The sequence below is a fragment of the Lygodium microphyllum genome, chromosome 1 (assembly GCF_053477565.2).
Source record: "Lygodium microphyllum isolate KBCC chromosome 1, Lygodium_microphyllum_v1.1.10, whole genome shotgun sequence".
Lineage (NCBI taxonomy): Eukaryota > Viridiplantae > Streptophyta > Polypodiopsida > Schizaeales > Lygodiaceae > Lygodium > Lygodium microphyllum.
Genome location: NC_141135.1, coordinates 145,643,511 through 145,665,523, shown reverse-complemented (window position 1 = coordinate 145,665,523; position 22,013 = coordinate 145,643,511).

Here is a 22,013-nt window from a genome sequence, read left to right as displayed (position 1 = left end):
ATCCCAGAAGCACATCTAAGAATCCACGGTTGTGAGATTGGCTGGAGATGGAGAAGGCTTGGTATGCATCCAAGTTGGAGCAAAGGCACTGGTAGGAGATTGATGCTTTTGAAATATAGATGAAATAGATTCCATAAGCAAGTGCAGTTGCGATGGTCTCATACATCAATCGCAACGAGCAGAGGCCTGCGATAGCTGCAATATCCAAGAAGCTAGAGAGGCCAAGAAGACCTGAGTCCTCTATCTGCTTGTATGTAGCCCATAAAATTTGCCTATATGTGATCCAAACCAGGCTATTGAAGAGGAAGGAATCAATAGCTCTTCACGATTATCCTCTCTAGCGAAGCTTTCCTTCTCCTTTGAAATCCCTTGCAATTCAGAGCTATCGTGGCAGGAATGGGAGAAGCCCTGGAGCATGTGCAGCAGGCTATTGTCTGATCAATTTGGCAAATGACTCAAGTGTGGACGATAAGATTGGCAAATGGAATTGGAGATGGACTCTGTGATAGATGAGATGGTACATGCTCCAAGTGATCCATCAGTGGATGACAGCTGCTACCATTTGCAGGCATCATTGCGTTCAGTTCATGCTCCAAGTGATCCATCAGTGGATGACGTCAGAGAGAGAACCAAGTGAATTCTGACGGTAATGTTGCAGATGCTGTTTCAGTGCGGAAGGAATCTGTAGATGAGATCTGCAATTCGGCATCTCTTGGAAATGCTCAATTTAGCTCTTGGAACCAAACAAAAGCTTCGGAGTCCTTCGGGAATAATTGGAACCCCTCTGCACCAGCTAACATATTACATGGGACATATTGCATGGGCCCTTACCTTCTTCTATTCCTTCTCCATTGGCTATATTGGCTCCTCATGTTACTCGAATAAATGCTTTGCCCCTTGAACCAGTAGTTTCAAATGTGTCAGCCACTGGTTCAATCACTAAGGGGGGAATGTAGAAATTCTTTGGTGGATGGAGATGGCATGTATATGGAGTCTAGATCAAGAGACAACTCTCTCTCTGTTGGCTTTCCATTAGCTTCAAATGTGTTTGAAAGCAGTTACAAAGCTCCAAATGGTGCAATATGGAAAGGCCCAGCAAACCCTGTGTCAGCCACTGGTTCAATCACTGAGGGGGAAATGTAGAAATTCTTTGGTGGATGGAGATGGCATGTATATGGAGTCTATCAAGAGACAAGTCTCTCTCTGTTGGCTTTCCATTAGCTTCGAATGTGTTTGAAAGCAGTTACAAAGCTCCAAATGGTGCAATATGGAAAGGCCCAGCAAACCCTGTCACTGCTTCCTTGCAGTTGATGGGCACCACATGAGCTATAGCTCAAACTGTCTTGAGTTTTTCCAAAAATGCTCAGTATCTACCTCAAATATGCAGCGACGAAGTAAAAGCCTCTTTGTGCAATAACTTGACAAAATTGCAGCAAATGGTATGCCTTGTTGATTACAGACAAGAGTGTGGCATCCCAAAATGGATTCAAAGCTACAACACCAATGGTACTCTATAGAAAAGATTGCTACTTCTGAGGGGACTCAAATTAATAATTCTCTGTTACACCAACGATGCTCTGCCAAGAAATCTGAGACTGAATGATTCTCTGCAGCACCAATCGTGCTCTGCTAAAAAAGAAGGCTGCTTCTAATGAACCTTAAGACTAATAATTCTCTACTAAAACCTTCAACTGAGCAGATATAGGATCGAAAATCTCTGGTCAAATAAGGACTGATTCCTTTGCTTGGCAGTAGTCTCTGTCAGAAAGATGAGAGATGGCAAATCTGCGAAAAAAAATGGTGTGATAAAGCAACTGGGCTGCAGGTTGCGACTTCAGCCCTAAACCCAGCCCTTGGCCCTTGGTGCGGCCTGCATATGCCATGCTGCGCGTTTCCGTCTTGAAGGAGGTGTCAGGGTCTGAGCTTCCATGACGTCCTGGCCAGGGTGGACGACTTTCCCAGATGGATGGGGGAGCAGAAAATCAAGTCATTAACGCACAGAAAATTCACCTCTGCTCAAGTTCCTCCTCCAGCTTTTCAGGAGCCTGGGACGTCAACTGCTGTAGCAGTTGCTCCACCTATTGGGATTCAGTGGGGGTCAAGTGAGGGATGCAGGACAGGAAGAGCCACTGAAATCAAATAAAGATTTCAGAGAAATGCTTCTTAAACATTGAAAGATATAACTACCCTTGTAATCAAGCTTGAGGTTAGCACGGAAGTAGACAGAGATTTGATCTATCCTGATTGTGGCAGTGGATTCATCGAAGCCATGGATACAGCGACCGCTCTTGCAAGCGTGTGGAGATCCATTCGGCGCAATAATCAATGGCGGCAACATCCATCCTTCAATGCAACGACTGGCATGCAAGAGTTTGTAGTGGAGGATGGACTTGACGATGCTTCTCACTACTCGCACTTCTCGAAATTCTCTGGTCCACTTCCCACCTACTCGCTCTTCTCGAAATTCTCTGGTCTACGAAGAAATAATTGGGACTGTGAGACTTTTCAATTTGATGAAGTCTTGACAGAGGCTGCCTTTCGAAAGCGTGCATAATTACAATTTCGTATCTGCAGCTCTACATGGAAACAGTGCAAGAACTTCTTGCTCCAGAAAAAGATAACATTCCAATAGTTGAGTATCCTAAAACCAGTGATGTATCGTTGCTTTCAAGATTGGCCTGAGCTTGCAAAACGAGCTGCCATCTTTATCTGTTTGCCTCCATTTTTGGTCTAAGTTTCATTTAAGACTCCAAGAAAGGTTGCCATGGTCTGTGTGGTCTTCATGAAAGCTGCCATTAATGCTCCTGCATGCAGTCCTTGTGGTCCAGAGGTGTAAACTCCCAAGAAAGCTGCCATTAATGCTTCTGCATGCAGTCCTTGTGGTCCAGAGGTGTAAACTCCTAAGAAAGCTGCCATTAATGCTTCTGCATGCAGTCCTTGTGGTCCAGAGATGCTTTGGAAACTCCCCTACTGCTCCCGTACTTGTGTACCTTCAATTTTGCATAAAATTTGGTGACGTCCCACCATTTAAGCCTTTATCCACCATATCTGACCTTGGATATCTCCAGATGTAGTCACTTGCTAACTGTAGTTGTCCTGCAGCACTCCACTAGTCACTGTCTTGTACCATTTTTGTCTGAAATTGGTTTTGAAATAGGAAAATAGGAGTGAAAATGGAAGAAAATAATGGATCAAAGACTGAAGCTCTGATACCACTTGTCAGAGAGAATCAGGGAGAGAGAAAGAGGAGAGAGAAAGACTACACAGGAGAGAGAAAGATTGCAGGGAGAGAGAATAAGAGTGACGAGGAGAGAGAAAGACTAGAATTGGAGAGAGAAAGACAGGAAAGATGAAGAAGCCATGGAAGCTTAGAGCAAGAAGGGAGAGAAAGATTGTAAATGTATTGATTTGTCAAAAGATATGTAAAATTACATGTCCTCTCCTTATATACCAATGTCAGTGTGACATGGCATAATGTCAATATTATTTACACTAATTCCCTATTCTCAGCTTCTTACATATAACACATATGAAACTGACTCCGCTCTTGGTACTAATATTATATCGTTTCAGGAATATACCCCTTGGACCCACCGTCTAGACCTATAGCTTGGGTGCCTTACTCTCTTCAACATGGGTCATTTATACTTCAACCGATTGCTATGTATACCAGGAATAGATACCATGTGTATATGATTCATGCAAAAGTATATGCTTTATTTTGTGCACAAATAATTATGGTATAAAATCAGTCAATGTGTCGTGCAAAAATAGCTCTTTTAATGAATTTTCGCTAATATGCAATGCTGTGTTGTAGGAACCTAGCACCAAGGCAAAGGTCATGCTACTAGATCCATTATTTCTAAATAAACTACATCCTAAATGTTATGCATAAAGAGAACAATTAGACTTTTTATTATTTCAATATTTAAACTATTGTATAACTTCATTCTCCCCCTCACCGTTTAAATTTTGTTACGGTGCATAGGTGTAGAGGAGGATTTTTATGTCATTTTTGATATGTAAAAGCAATAAATACACACTTTAACACAAAGAAAAAGGGCCAAACTGAGGCTTAACCTTATGCTTTAGCCCCATCAGACATTCACATACATAGATCTTATTTTTTCATTTTTTTCGAACGTAAGAAACCCATTTTTTTCTATTTTTTCTATTTATTTTTAATAGAAAATATATATTTTTTGGTTTTTTCTAATGAATGATTGTTTGAATTGAAACTCAGCATTTTTTCTTAGTTTATCACATGTCCACTCATTTTTTTCCACTCAAAATCAAAGAAACTATCAATTTCCATCAAAATTTGTGGCTTTTCACGTTTTGAAAATTTATCATTATTGTAAATCAATACGGGTTCTACATAGCAATGATTGCAGCCCTCAAACATAATGCAAGGAACATTCAAATAAAATTTCAGCCCATGTGCACAACATTTAGACCATGAACGATAAAAAACAAGCAAAATTCTTTCATAAAATAGAGCATACTGCCTTTTCGCATGTTTCGGGTTTCTTGAATAATTAATTGGGACTGTGTATCGACCAACCAACCATGGATTTCAGCATAGATCTTCAGCCTTCAACCTCCTCAACCTCTTGGAACAATCCGGTGCTTCCCGGACAAGCATCCATCACCCGATTCTCTTCTTGATTCTTGCCACATGAAGTGCCTCTATGCAGGAGAGAGAGGGAGGAGAGAGAAAGACTGGTTTTTTATTTCTTTGCTCAGTGCATCATTCCTCGCGCGGTCTGGAGTGATCGGAGGCGCAGGGAATCTTCATTCCATAGCCAAGAGGGTTCCTCTCCATTTGCTTGATCAGAAAATGCTAAAAAAAGGGGAAAGAATGGGGCACCAAAAAATTGATGCCCCTCCCCAAATGGTGTTTCATTTCTTGAATTTGTTACAAGCTTAAGCTTTTCGGCAAGTGGTTTTTTCAGTTTTGAGGGGCAAACGACATCGGAATCGAGATCCATCTAGATGGGTGGTTCCGTGACATTGAAATCTACAAAGTTGGGCCCCGTCCCACTCTTCCTGGCTTCCGGCTTCCAGATCTAGTAGCCGCTTCACAACCCTGAACCTTGCAGGGATTAAATGGGGGATCAAACGACATTGGAATGGAGATCCGAGACTTGCTTTGGATTCCTAATGTCGTTTTGCATCTAGGAAAACTCCAACTCGGCCATCCCCCACCGTTTGATTTCCATGAAAATAAACGCTAGCGCTTTAGGGACTTGCCACTTAAAATCGTACTGATTGCCACTGCCGCTTTCGATGAAGTCTATTATTCGCCTGAAAGTCTATTATGTCTTTGTAAGCACTTCTCAGCATAAAAAATCATCTGTCATTGGCGACCACGAGATAGGGTGACTCAGCTCGTCGAATCCCACATATAGATGTGCACATAAACACAATGACAAAGAGCATCAAGCTCGTACAAAATAGATACACAACAAAACACAACACAGTTCTCACCCTATCCCCTGTCGAAACCAAGGCATGAAATGAAATCCACGAGGAGTGGGTCTAGCATAATCTGATAGAAAGTCTAAAGCTAGTCACTAACCAACTGCTCCAGCATAGCCAAGCTAAAAAGAACTATCAAAGAGGTAATCCGAGTGGTGGTCTGAACTACCTACCTAACTAAGAACAACTCAACTAGGAGCTTCTACCAGGTAAAAACTCCTATAGCTTGATCAACAAATATTATCTTTTAGCACATTGCTCTTTTGCCTCTTATTTTCCATACTCGGGGATGTAAAAAGGAGGGAGTTGAGAGTGGTGACCCAAGGAGAACAGGGCATCGGCCTCAGGTCCTGTCTTGGTGTCCAAGAACCCACCAAGCCCTCGCAAGGCGACACTGAATCCTTTTCTATGCTCACTTTTATTTTCGCTCCAACCTTCTTGTATTCTTTGTTTTTCAGCTAGATACCACCCCTAGGAAGACAAGGCATCAGCCCCAGGTCTTGTCTCGTCCCCAGGAACCTACCAAGCCTTTGCAAGGCAATAAACAATAGCTCAAGGAGTTTTCTTTCTTTCCTTTTCTATTTTTATAGGGGTTAGAACTCCCTTTTTACACGCCTCCATATATTTATGTATTATCTTTCATATAATTAGGGTTTTGCCTCTTTCCATCATTATTTTAGTAGGCTTCTCTAACTACCTCACAACTAACAGGAACTCCTAGAATGGTTGCCTAGCAGGTCAGTAGAATAGGGTCACTAGAATTGCTTTCTAAAACAGGTCTTTCAATGCCTGACAATGCCTTTGCAGGAGGCAATGACCTCCCCTAGACATACATAGCCTAAACCTGGGACTTCATGCCTCGAGTGCCGGTCCCCAACAAACAAAAGAAAGTAACCCTTACAAGCACATATATAATTAATTGCTTAAGGGAAAAGACTCAGAAAGGGGACGAAACCAGTTGAAATGGCCACAAGAAGCTCCTTCGCAGCAAAGGCTCCCTCTAGCAACTTCGTCAACCTATATGATGCAATCACTACAACAAAAACCCATTAACTGTATCCACACCAAATAGACATAGTGCCCTCTTGGCCTAAAGAAATCAAACATGACATGACAAAACTAACTGGCTCTCCTGGCCTAAGAAAATAGATCATTAAAACCTTAAAACAACTCACCCTCTTGGCCTAAAGAAAATCAAGTAAACCAACTCATATAGATCCCTCCTTGGAAGAAGGCAGATATACAAAAATACACTCCATTCCAAGGGGGAAAATAGGGCTCTCAGTCCTAAACTAAATGCATCAAGTTGTGACCCATACCTCCTGCATATATAGAAAGAGGCGTACATATAACATTTCATCTGATCAACCTATGGGTCTAGGATAATAGTGGTAGATGGGTCTCCACCACTCTTTGTATTACCCATATTAACCATTGCCTACCATATAACGCATGGTCTGATAACATTCCCCACAAGCGACCACGTCCCGTCTCATTATCAAGAGCAACATCCGGACTAGGACCACAGTTGAAGAGGAGGTCCTCTTCATAAGCAAAATTAGCTAAGGAATCCGCAAACTGATTCCAATAACGTGGAATGAGCTGAATAGATACGCTCTCAAATTCATCAAGTAGGGTTATAACAGTGAGATGATACATACAAAGGATGGGATTCTGGACTATATATGTCCCATTGAGCTGATTTAAGATCAGTTGGGAATCCCCTTTACCAACAACCACCGAATACCACCTATCTTGGCAATATTCAGTCCCATAATCAAGGCTTTATACTCTACCATGTTGTTAGTGAATCCTGCCCCGAGATAAATAGCTAATTTCATTGCAACTCTACATCGGGGATCTCAGATAACTACTCCAACACTCCCTTTTTTATTAGGCCCCCTAGATGCTCCATCAAAGTATAGCGTGTATATCCATAATGGTTTACACAGCCAGCCATCAAGAACTCCCCTATTCGTAATTATGATAGTCTAAATTCAACATATTTAGAGGATGAATTGACGGCTCCATCCCATCTTCTCCATTAAACTCAACCGGGATGCTTGTCAAAATCTGCAAACAGTGATGGCAGAAAACTTTAATCTCCCACACAAAGGTATTGCCTTCTTACTCAATCACTTTGTATCCTTTGCTCCACCAGATAAGCTTCCCTTGATGATATCTTTGCTTGAGATATGGGTGCTCCAAATAAGGGATTAACCGCCCCATCAGCTAGTTTAAGCTCTCCTACAGGTCTCAAATCAACCCCAACATAGACCTGCAATGCATTTATCACATTAGCATATTCAAAAATAATAAGGTTTAGTCTTATTAAGATTAACCTTATTCTTAAATTCCACTCCCTGTAGATTAGCTAATAAAGTCGTGGACTTATTTTAACCTAACCGAACTATCTTGTAAAGGCCATCCCATCTAGGTTCTAGGTTTCCTGGAAATAGCTCCCTACATGCATCGTAGTAACTACCCTTTCTTAAAGGTATATTTATTTGCTTTTAGATCATGCAACCTCTTCATCCGATGTTTAGCCACCTCATGGTACAACAAACTTTGTAATTTAAGTTCATCCAAGTGGGCTATAGTCATAAACCGCTCAAATAGGGCATCTTCATCACCCAAAGAGTAATTGATTGCAAATCTAATGGTTGGAAACTCGATTTCTAAGGGCAACAAACACTCCTCCCTATAAACTAATTTGAATGGGGTGTGGCCAGTGACTCACTTAAACGTCATGTTATATGCCCAAACCGCCACATATAATTTTGTATCCCAGTCCTACTTCTTTTCAGAGACTACTTTGGATAGGATACCCACAAGTTGCTTATAAGTAGTTTCAACTTGTCCATTTGCTTGGGGATTATAGTGGGTCATCTTATTATACTTAATTTTCCATGCTTCAGTCAAGCTTTTAATCACCTTGTTCAAGAAATGGATTCCATGGTCCGATACTATTTGCTTTGGTGGACCAAAATGATAGATGATCTGCTCAAGTAGGAAACTGGCAGTCTCTTTTGCATTGCCCTACCTTATCGCCTGTGCTTCTGACCACTTTGTAAAGTGATACTATAATATATCTTTTCTGAGTAGTAGATGACAGGGTAATAGGTTCCACAAAATCAATGCCCCACTTCTCAAATGGAAGGGTAGCCATAATCAGCGTAAGTGGACACTTTCTATTCTCTCTATTATCATGTCTTTGACATGTATCACATCTCTTGACATAGTCAAATGAATCCTAAAAGATGGATGGCCACCATTATCCAGCTTTTAAAGCCTTATGTGCCGTCAATCACCCAGCAAAGTGCCCTCCACAAGTGGAGTCATGGCACTCTTTCACTATAAATGGAACCTCATCGGGCATCACATATTGGCAATAGATATCATCAACACCCTACCTATACAATGTTCCTACGATCAAGGAAAATTTCAATGCCTGCTATTTAATTTTTCTCTTCTCCGATTTTTATAAAGTAGCTCCAATCTCTCCCCCATAGAAAGATAGTGCATTATAGCAACATACCAGGAGGGAATACACACCATATCAATCTTGAACAATGTTTCCATATCACTTCCTTCAGCCGAGACCTCTTTTGGCTCTCCTAAATCCACAAGACACTCTACAATGCCTTGTAGCTTTGGTGGCTTGCTCTTAATCTCGTAATTGAATTCCTTCAAAGTGATTAACCACTTTGCTAAATGATCAGGTGACTATAACTTATTCAACAACAATCAAAGCCCTTCTGCCTTCATATACAAAACCACCTTCTTATAAAGAATATAGTGCCTAAACTTTTTGGTCGCAAATACCATCGCAAAGCATAACTTCTCCATATAGGTGTAGTTAATTTCCAACAGGCCCAACTTTCGACTAGAAAAAGCTATCAGATAGTACCACTTCTCCTCCCAAATTTGGGATAAGCAGCAACTAATACTATACATCATTGCTGTTGAAAATATATAGAACATTTTGCCCCTTTTAAGTGCTTTTAAAACAGATGCTTTGACAAGATCCTGCTTCACTTTGTCAAAAGATACTTTGCAAGCATCATTCCATGCAAACTGATAGTTAAAGGACAATAGGTTCGTCAATGGAAATGTTCTTTCTGCCAAGGCATTGATAAACCTCCAATAATATCCTACCGATGACAAAAAGCTATGCACTTCCTTTGGAATACATGGCGGACTCATGGCGACTATGTCCTTGATCTTTTCAAGGTTAGTTGCAATCCCTATGGAACTGACCACATGGCCTAACAATAGTCCATAAGGCACTCCAAAGATGCACTTCCGCAAGTTGAGAGCTATGCAAAATTGTCTGCAATGCTCAAAACACTTCCTCAAAATAATAAACTGTCTTTCTCTTACAGTGGCTACCCCTAGGTCATCAATGAATACTTTCAACTCCTCGGGGGAGATGTCGCCAAAGGTCTTGTCGATTGTTCTTTGCCACAAACCATGTGCATTACATAACCCAAATGCCATCACATGGTATGCAAAGGTATCGAATACAATAATAAATGTCGTCTTCAGCTTGTCTTGTTGAGTAATCGCCATTTGGTTATACCTTGCAAAGCAATCCATGAATGAATATATTTTCCTACCTACCAATTGGTCCAAAATTTGGTCAATAAACGGCAATGAGTAGTAATCTTTAACAATCTATTTATTTAGCTCTCTAAAGTCTACACAAAGATGGATTTGATTATTATTCTTCTTTCTAATCACAACTGGTAAACACCATTCAGTATGCTGAACTGGGAAGATCAAACCTGCCTTCCACAACCTCTGAAGCTCTTCAAACAGCCCGTCCCTTAATTCAAAAGGCATGTGCCTTACTTTCTGATGTATAGGGTGGGTACCTTCCTTTACAAGAATGGTATGCACAACGAGACTGGGAGGAATACCCATAAGTTTATCATAGCTCCAAGCAAAGATGTCGCGGAACTTCTGAATCAGGGACACATAGTCCTCTCTCTCTTTCAAACTGAGCATGGAACCTAATTTGATTGGTTGTAAATCATTAGGCATGCCAAGCTCCAACTCAATAATGTCTGTATCTCTTATTCGATCTTGAGGCTCTATCGGCTCATTCAAGGTTATCTGAAAAATATCCTCTGTAGTGGACCCTTCTTTAGATCCATTACTCAATGACGTTTCACTACCAGATGGATCATCTACTGTTTCTAGTTCAATGGAGGATAATGGAGCTCTCTCACTGTGAGGAGACTCAGGTAAGCATCCACTATTACATGATGGGCACCTCGACCTAGAATCACTCGACCAGCAGGTATATTGACTTGATAGTCTATCCGTAGAATCCATGGTTTGCCTAGCAAAACTCGATAGCTAGGATGTCCTGTAAACCTTATCACCCTAAAGTCCAGATAGCATTCCATGCTCGCAACTGTAACATGGACTTTAGTGATGAAACCTTCCGATTGTCTTAGACTATCATCAGTCATCCTAAGAAGTGTGGAGCTGTCTTTTTGGATCTCTAGATCTAACCTCTCCAGCAAATCTGAACTCATGATATTGGTGGAGGATCCAATGTCCATGATAGTGTGCTCCACTAATATTCCATCCACATATCCTGGAACCCTAGGGCAATGCTTTTCAGCATGATCAAACCAATCTTCTCCTACTCTAGCTATGCCCAAAGGTTCTACAGAATATACCCAATACATAGGATTTTATTAAATTCCTTGCATACTCCTGAAAAATTTTTAATTAATTGTAGGAGATTTACGTATGGTTTAACTTTGCAAAGAGAACTTGCCAGATCAAAGTTATGGTAGTTAGCCAAAGTTCTCTTCTCGTGCAAAACCATTCTCTCCTTTAGTCTTTCAATTGGCTTTGGTGCCTCATTTTTAGCCTTTACCTTCTTTCTTGGCAATCCTTTATCCTTCTCCGGATCAACTTTACTATCAACAGGTCTTAAAGGTCACCTTCCATATCAGGATTTAGGACTTACTATCAACAGGTCTTAAAGGTCCACCTTCCACTTTACTATCAACAGGTCTTAAAGGTCCACCTTCCATATCAGGATTTAGGACTTGCTTTTCACCCTCTTTGATCTTTTGACCTCTTGTTATGGCTCGTAGATTAGAATTTTTAGCATCATTGACACATACGACCTCAATAAGGTTGACTCCACTGCCATGAGGCAACTCCTCTACAATAGCCTTTCCTCGTTGCAGTATTTGTCTTGGTCCCTCATCTTGCTGGAGATTATTCCCTTGTGCATGATGGTTAACTGGACCTGGTTGTTTACTCCCTTGTTGGAGATAACTGATTTTACTCCAACAAGTAGTAGTTAAGTGGCCAGACTTTCCGCAAATATTGCATTTGACATTCGGGCAATTCCTAGGAAAATGTTGGCCGCCACACCACTTACAGCTGAATCTTAAGGGGGCACCCTCTTCAAGGCATCGACTCCCTATCAAATTCTACTACTTCTTAAGAAAATTGGCGTCCACAGCTTTTTGTCTGTATTGTTTAGAAATCATATCGATATAGTGCTTTATCATGTCCTTAACTTCACCAAGGACATTAGAGGCACTTGACTCATAGCCGCGATCATCTATCTATCGTCCCATCGGCCTAACTACTTGATTAGGAATTGGCCACTGACCTACTGGAACAACATTAGGATTCATTGTTTGGCTTCCACCACTATTTATGAGGCCGCTTGACTAGCCATGGGCATAGTCATGCTAGGAGGAGTGGGTAACATAGGCAAATTCGACATGATACTCCCTCTTCCATTCCAGTTTATCCTTGCTGCATAAGCCGCTTGCAAGCGCGAATCTACTCCTTTTGCTTAGGCAATAACAATGTCAATGTTGGCCAAAGCGACACTACTAAGCTGTACTTGGATATTAAAATCCAATCCATGTAGGAAATATTGCAACTGTGTAGCCACTGGAATGGGAATATAAGTATTAAGTTTGCAAAGAACTTGCTTTAGTTTCTTGGCATAGGCCCAAACATTCTCATTTGGCTCTTGGCATGTTACATTCAAAACACGCAACCAATATTGTCCACCCTTCTTAGGAGCAAACTCTCTACAGAAAGCCATAAAGAGTTGGGCATTGCTAGTTATGGTTCCGGCTTCTAGACCATGATACCATACTACCACTCTTTCTTTTAATGTCATATTGAAGAACATCATTAGGTGTCCTTCATCTTGGATCCGATAGTTAAACATGAGCGTTTGAAACTCCTTAATATGGAGTTCTCCATCTTCTTCTACTAACCCATGGAAAATGGGGAAAGGTGCTCCTAATGCCGGTAAATCCAGTGTTCTTGCTGGAATTGCAATGGGCTGTGCCATGGCTACAACCGGATTGACAACGGGAGTTTGTGTAGGTACAACTACACCCCCACTTATTGTGGGTTGATTAACTAGAAGAAGGGAAATACCAAGACTTCCACTTCCACTCAAAGGGCTGCTTGTAACACAAGTTACTAGAACCACTGTTGCTTATGCATAATGGGCTGCTCCTTTAAGGAGAATAGCATCTTACAATCTTCAACTGTCGTCTAGCCCTCTCAGCATGTTCTGCTTTTTGTATTTTGGCTTGACGGTCCTTCTCAGAGGACATAAACTGAATATCTGATCCCTAGAAACCCTAGATTCGAGAACCACCACTTGTTGGTGGCTCCCAGAAAACACACCTAAAACGGGCCAACAATGGCTATAGCACTAGCCGGACCTCTAACATGCACAAGACAACCCCATGGCCTCGTGGTCAGGAGCGTCTACAGGACACATTGTCCTGCCATCATACATATATTTTGCGTTTGTATCGTGTTTTGTAGTTCAACCCCTAACCCTCTCTAAAACTGCTCAGAGGGAGACTCTACACATTTTGGTGTAATTCACCACATAGACCAACATAGGGGGCACCCCTCGGCTAATTATTGCGGCCCCACTGCGACTCTCCTACACCTTGGGGATTGGCCCCTCAGTGTGTCACTAACATATATAACACATATCCGCTTTTGGTACCAATATTATATCGTTCTAGGAATGTACCAGTCCTCACTTACTTGTTCCCTTGGACCCACTGTCTAGACCTACAGCTTGGGTGCCTTACTCTCTCCAACGCGGGTCATTTATACTTCAACCAATTGCTATGCATGAAAGGAATAGATACCATGTGTATATAATTTATTTTGTGCACAAACAATTATGGTATAAAATCAGCCTATGTGTCATGCAAAAACAGCTCTTTTAATGAATTTTCGCTAATACACAATGATGCGTTGTAGAAACCTAGCACCAAGGCAAACCTCGTGCTGCTAGATTCAATATTTATAAATAAATCGCATCCTAAATATTATGGATAAAGAGAACAATTAGACTTTTTATTATTTCAATGTTTAAACTATTGTATAACTACATCCTCCCCCTCACTGTTTAAATTTTGATGTAGCGTATAGGTGTAGAGGGTTTTTATGTCATTTTTGATATGTAAAAGCAATAAATACATATTTTAACACAAAGGACAAGGGCCAAAAGGAGACTTAACCTCATGCTTCAACCCCGTCAGACATACACATACATAGATCTTATTTTTTTCGAATGCAAGAAACCCATTTTTTATTTTTTTTCTATTTTTCTATTTTTCTATTTATTTTTAATAGAAAATATGTATTTTTTCTTTTTTTTTAATGACTAATCATTTGAACTGAAACTCGATATTTTTCCTTTTTTTATCCCATGTCCACTCATTTTTTCCAACTTAAAATCAAAGAAACTATCAATTTCCATCAAAATTTGCAGTTTTTCAAGTTTTAAAAATTTATAATTGATGTAAATCAATACGAGTTCTGCATAGCAATGATTGCAGCCCTCAAACATAATGCAAGGAACATTCAAATAAAATTTTAGCCCATGTGCACACCATTTAGACCATGAACGATAAAAAACAAGCAAAATTCTTTCATAAAATAGAGCACACCGCCTTTTTGCGTATTTCAGGTTTCTTGAATAATGTATTAGAGGCACCTCTTGGGAGGGGTATTCATGACCAAAGATGGGTTATTGTGAGTGATTATTGAGTATTATAGTGAGGACATGATGTAATATTGAGAGAGAGAGAGAGAGAGAGAGAGAGAGAGAGAGATTCAAAGTCAGCCAATTCTATAAAAAACAATGCATTTACCTATGAGAGATTGTGATAGAAAGCTATGAAATATTTGAAGATGAATCCTATGCGATATCTTTCCATGCAAACTGGTGTATTATTTTGTGTTTTTGTGGTCTATCAAAGAATTCTATGAAGAGTATGATGGATTTGTTCAAGTTAAGGCTGTGGGAGAATTATTGTTATGAGGTTGTGTGAGGATATCTTGTTCGTGGTGTTATTTCCTTTGTTGATATTGTATCAAATATGAAAAAGATGTTTGTTGGTGATACATGATAGATTTTATTGTAGTAGAATCCCTATTTTCTTGGTGTTCCTCTTGGGGCTCCAGTTCCTCCACAAAGTGCACTAGATCATTGCTTGGTGGATGGGTCATGATAGGTCTTGGCGGTCCAGGGATTCCCATTGGGTTGATATCAGTCTACCCTCAAAGTAGTTGGGTTTGAATCGTTAGGTGCAGAAAGAGCCAAAGGGGCTCCTTTTCAAATTATGGTTGCCTAACTCCTAGATAGTATGGCTGAGTGTAAGGTCTAGTAAGGTAATTGTCTTGGCAACCAATAGTGCATGGTCTCATGCTTGAATCTTCCATAGTTGGCACAGGGCCATGACCTAGGATTAGAACATTGAAATGGCAGTTCCCTCCAACATAGTGCACAAACTGCAGCTAAGGTTGTACTAGCCTTCATATTAACTCTTGTATCTTGGTTAGCTCTTGTTTTAGATTGGGTTTGGTTGACACTCTTTCATTTTTGTTATTCATTTTGGGTTTGGTTGACACTCTTTCATTTTTCTTGTTTGTTCGGGACTATCCTTCGCTAATTACCGAAGTTCTCTCAGTGTTTCTAGATATGTTGCTCCCTTGATGCATAGCCTGATAGCTTCTTTCCTTGAGTAAGTCATCCACCCATATGGCCTCCTCAAGGACTCTTGCAAGCACATACATCCCTTTGTAGGTTTGAGTTGCTCCCTAGGGCCTTATAGAGTTCTTTCTTGTTATGAACCCCCTTAATGAATACGATAGATATTTCTCTCTCATTGGATTACTTAGCTACTGTAGGAATTCTCTTATAGAGACTTATCACATATGTGACAGTCCCCTCCTTGTCTTTTTGTTGACATTCATCAGCTTAACAATGAGGTTATTGGAGTATCATGCTTCTGAGAATCTCTTGAAGAAGAGATTCTTCAATTGGGTAAAGTTATTGCATTCAGCATTGTCTAGATTAGTAAATCAAGATGGTCCCTTGTCTCGCAAGTAAAAACCAAATGCTTGTGCTTGTTGAGTAGGTTCCATGAGGCTATTAGTCTTAAATACCAACTCAAATTTCTTGATGAAGTTGTAAGGGTCATTGCAAGCTTGGTATTTATCGAGTTGCTTTGCAACTATGAGTATTTTTGTTTGGCTCTTAGTATTTGGGGTGACCGACTAGCAATGATGCTGCTAAGGCTACTCCACTTTGCTTAGCGCTAGTATTGTCTAGCAATCTTTTTGTGAGTAGCTCACTCACTGTAAGGTCATGCCTCTAAGTCTCTCTCCCTATTGGCATTGCCTCCATTTTTATTCTTACCTAAGATGGCTAGGATCCTGCGAATCTCATGGAGCTCTCTCTCCTAGCACAACCTCTGAGCCCTTTTCTCTTGGCTATAACTCACAATGCACTACAATGCTATCCTTGCCAATCTCCTCTCCTCCTCAAGGTTGGCTATGATACCAACTATTGGTCTTTCATGATACACTATCCTTGTCTACTGGTCCTTGTCTACTAGTCATACTATGCGACAAGTCTCCAGATGTTGTCCGAGTACTTTTCCATGTTAAGGTCAAGGTCAAGGTTAAGGTCATACTCATTGGAGCTAGTGCCTACCATGGTGATTATCTCTCGAACCACTAGTGCTTCTATGAGGTCAACTAGGCTAACTGAAGATGCATCCCTAATCTTGGCTAGTTTTTTCTTCCTTCAGCGGTCTCTAATGGCTTTGTCTTCTCTAGGTCTTTGTTTTTTGTGTCTTGTGTCACTCATTTGATTTTGAGGGTTGCATTCCTACTAGTGGGTTCATTTTTAGCTTAATCCCCCTTAGTTTGCCCTTGTTAATCCAATATGTTGCAACTGTACAACACTTATATGCTAGCAGTGTGACTCAATGTGAGCTGTGCAAAATCTGGCTTTCCATCTTTCACATGCATTTAAATGTCTACAATGTAGAGTGTAACATTTGATGAAGTTAGCTACATCCAATTAGTTTCATGCCATTACAACATTTTCAAGTGGGTTTTGATTACTCCAAGCAGTTGACTTTGGGTCCTTCACGGGCTGTTATAGGTGATTTGACGAGTGCTTAGTTAGGTCTATATCCAAGGTAGCAAATGATGGTCAATTATTTCAATCACTCCTAGACTACTAGGTTAATATTTTTTAGCACAAACACCTCTATGGTCTCACCTATTGGTCCGAATTCCAATTTGATTGGACAACTTGTTCGAGTCCCAGATCTTTTGAGTCCCAAATTTGGCATCTGATTGGGATCCTAAAGGTAAGTGGTTTTCTGTGAGGTGTCCACCAGGCTCATTCCAAGGCACATCTTTTTGTAGTCCATTGGTAGGTTTTCCAATGACACTGCTCGACGCTTCCTTGGAGTATCACGGGTTTTGTCACTTAGACCCTACTGAGTCTACATTGCAATGGAAGAGTTTTGATCAAACTCACTAGGATGGAACTAAATTTCTTATTTGCGTAATTTATCTCACTTATGTAGTTCAAACAAACCTTGAGTAAAACCAATTCCTTTATTATATTGAAAGTTTATCACAATTTCCAAATTTTTAATCTTGTGAAAGATATACATAATTTCACGAGGGTATTTTGCCCACCACCAAGATTCCACCCTTGTAACTAGTATTGGGGTTGTAGGATCCCATTTCATGAAGGGGCTCGTTAGCTAGAGCCCCCCCTAGCATCCACATTTCCTACTACTCGAGACTATCCCTATGGACAAACCTTTCCGCTATGGAGTTGGTCTAAGCAGTTCAAAGCGATAACCATGACCCCCTTGGAGTAGGGTCTCACGCTAGCTTGGGGGTAGCTTAGTATGATCTTTCCTTTTATCCTGTTTGTCAATGTTTTTAATCAAAGATCTAGATTCTAGCAAACACAAACAATCCTTTCAAACATATAATGATGCAATGACAATCACACTATCGTGTAGCTCACAGCTTCACGTAGCCAAGGTAGCCTTACAATCTAATGAGAATTCTCCTCCCCATAAAGAAGTGTTGAGTATAAATCTTTCAACTTTATTAAGCAAGACATGAATTTCTCGTTTAGGGCTAATTTACCCAAAAGCGAATTTCCTTTAGTTGGTAATTACAAAAATATTGCAACAATAACTTAATGAGACAATTAACAAGACCTTTAAATAGACTTTCACTTTTGAAGCGTTAATCAAGACTTAACCTTCTCATGCTTGACAATAAATATATTGAGTTATTTTACTAATCTCGAGTGCGCACATAGTCCTTTACTCATTTCGTGTAATATCCTCCTACAACTATTTCCATCATGATTCTACCGATTATAATCTCGACTAATCTAACTCCAAATCATAGGTAGCCGTAGTTAACTATAACGTGCTCGCTTATTGGTTGTCCAAGCATGTTTTAGCGGTCCATCGAGAAACGGTTCTAAGTGTCGCTGCCTGGAACTTCTATGGAACGTTTCGGGGTTTGTCGCTGAACATCCACGGTCAAACCCACCAGGATCGACCTGAAATTTTGGTTCCTAGTAGACAAGGTCTCTTGACAGCATCATAGTGTTGGGTTTTGGACATCCTACTTTACATAGAGATACCCAACCCAAAGCACATCCATACCACACTTGGTTCAAAGAGAATGGGAAACGAAAGGGATGCGCCGCTCAACCTCTCTGCTTGTAAGGTATAGTCCCATTCCAATCCCCTAAAACAACATGAACTGGGTTCTAACTTAACCATACCTAAAGGTCAAACAATGGTAAAACCTTAAGAGAAGCCTCCCAATTCTCTGGGACCACCCTACCGTAAGATAGATCGTCGCCACCCACTTCCCTTGATAGCTTTAGTTTTCCAATTATGTCCTATCACATTTGTGTATGACATTCATAATTAGCTTCCTTAATTAGGCCATTTTTGTAATTTATAGCACCGACAAGAAGACAAAACAAGCAGCCCTTTTGAGAAACAAGTTTCTTAACTTATCTTCAAGTTAATCTTTGTCTCCTGCCCATACAAGAGAATTATGTATTCCTTCTATCCAACAAAAGTACCCAGTCCAAATCACATGGCACCATAATTTCCATCTAGCGTCTAGAATAGGATATTCCAATGCCCTAGACATTGGGCTGCCAGCAAAATCTACAACTCCATTTTGAACTGAGCAAGGGGTTTCCAGAGCTCCACTGACTAACATCTATGGTTGGCCTTTTTACCATTGGACATTTGGCCCGTGAATCGAGTAGTGCCCTCTCAGGTTGAAATGCGAAGTGCGCTCTCAGGTTGAAACACGACGTAACCATGGAGATGATCTACCTACGCAAAATATCCTTCCTTAATTAATCCAATTAAAAACCAAGCACAGTCAAGGCAATTAGCCCAATATCATCTTCCAAGAAGTTCATTCCTTTACTCCCATGGCATCTTTTCATTACCGACCCCTTGCCATGCATTTACAATCGAACACAAGCACTTGGAATAATCATCCAATTCACATCCCACAATTAGTTTAATGCAAAGGCATTTAGGATGTTATTTAATCAATCCACAAAACAATGGTATCCTTTTTCAAGCATTACAGGAATAGTCGTGATAGCCTTCCATCTCATGTTTGCTCTCCCCCTTGGGATCTAAGAGATTCAATGCAAAAATACTTAACACTTTGGCTAAGGCACATGCCAAGGTCTTATGTAAATTCTATTGAGCACTTATATTGATCAATAGCCTAACCCTCTTCTCAACAAGTTTGAAAGCATTGGCCTTTCCTTTGTCTCGAGTTTTCCTAAACACTTGAGCTCTCTAATTGCCCTTGAGGCTAGAGTTTTTTGTATCTAGTTCAGTCCCCAAATTTGGATTGATTAACATAGTGTTTACTGGGTGGATCCCAAGGCAACTTATCCTCTAATCCTTATGATCATTGTTTGTACTAGTTCAGCACAATGGCAAGATTCCCAATCTAATGGCATGAGCTATTAGTGAGAGTTTGGCAAGGGTCTAAAGCTTCAAGAAATGATTCTCTTCTAGAATAAGTTGCTTGCCATGCAATCTATTAGACATGCGAGTTATGATATACGCCTTTGAAGTGATGAAAAAATGCACCTATTATTGCGGGGACAAGAATCTGACAATGCTTGAGTCTTATATATTTATGATTTCATTGTATAACATTTAAATACAATGGTCTTCTCTTGATATGCGTATTTGGAAAATTCAGTCTGTCAAATACTTGCGATGTAGTTTATCCTTCTAAATGTCCTATTCTTGTGCGGATTTAATGCATCTCATGACTTAAAGCAAGCATTTATCAAACTGGAAATACGTTACTTACAACTTGAACTGTACCAAACCCTATGACCAAATCTTGGTACTCCAATTAACTTTTTCTTGTCCCTGTGACTAAATTCTCTAAGAAAATGACTCTTTCCATGGATCAAAGTCCATGCTCTGATACCAATGTAATCAACCAGTTCTCACAGCAAATCAAATAATTGGAAACCTTCAAAAATACCCATTCATCTTCCTCAAACTCCACATATCTTCTTTTTTCATCCGCATAGACCTTTGTTGTCTCTTGAGCTTTATGAATATTGTCCTTGCATTGCTTCATAAGGGCCTTCATATTTTCGAACTCCTCAAGTTCTTGTGGATTTACATCTTCATGGAACAATGAGGAGGGTACTTGTACTTTGTAGCCATATAAAGCTTCAAAAGGAGACATTCCAATGCTCATATGGTAAGTATTGTTGTAACAAAACTCTGCAAGATGGAGCCATTGGTCCATGCATTTTGTGTCTCATGGCAAAGTGTCTCAAATAAACCTCTAGCCATTTGTTAACTTTTTCAGTTTGCCCATCCGTTTATGGGTGATATGCAGTACTAGGAGTCAAAAGAGTCCCCATTGAAGAGAACAAAATCCTCCAAAAGCTGCCCATAAATTTAGTGTTCTGATCGGACACAATCTTCATTAGCAAACCATGAAGCTTGAAAATACATTCCATGAATTGTTGAGCCACTTGTTTTGCTATAAATTAGGCCTTGGTAGGGATGAAATGGGCTGATTTAGTCAATTGATCAACTACTACATAAATGCTATTCCAGCCACGCTTAGTTGTAGGCAATTCCACAATAAAATCCATAGAGATATCAATCCACTTGCCTTGAGGAATAAGAAGTAGCTAAAGTAAACCATTGGGTAGAAGAGACGAGTCTTTATTTTGTTGACACATAAGACATTGCATTACATAATCCTTAACATCCCACCAAATGCCCTTTCCCATAGAAGCTCTTATGGATGTTGTCAAATATTTTGAACATCCCATGATGACTTGCTAAAGGTGAAGAATGTATCTCATGCAAAATATGGTATTTGAAAGAGGATTGTGGTGTCAAGTAGACTCTACCATGATACCATAAAAGACCGTTGTGCCAATTAAAATTGGGATACTCTTCTCCTTTTCCTTGCTAAAATTCCTTCATCATCTTTGATGCTTGCTCATCAAGTAAATATTCTTCTTAAATGTCATGAATCCAATCCTTATGTATGACTGAAATTGAAGATAAAGAACATGCCCACATATGTGATAAAGCATCTTTCACAACATTATCTTTTTCAGGCATGTATGATATTTCAAAATCATAGATTTGAAGAGTAGCTAACCACCTCCTTTGTTTAGGTAACAAATTTGGTTGGGAAAGGAAGTATTCAACACACAATGATCGCTCTTCATCTTGAAATGACTGCCATATATATGGTGATGCTACTTTTTGATAGCATGCAAAATTGCCAACATCTCTTGTTCATAGACATGTAGTTGACGTTCCTTGTCATCAAGCTTGTGACTTTCATAGGCTATAGCTCCATGGTCTTGATACAAAACAGCCCCAACTCCTCGTCCACTAGCATCCGCACATATAATGAATTGTAATATTTCCGCAACGAAATATTAATGACTCTCGATCCCGCACAAGAGCACAAAATATTAATGACTCTTGATTCCACGCAAGAGCAATTTCGAGTGATCTTTTGCAACAACGAAACTCTGGCCTAAGTGCTCCAGCCTTGTGCACTAACAATACCATTCTCGCATGGTGCATATGAATCCGTGGCTCAAAACCGCA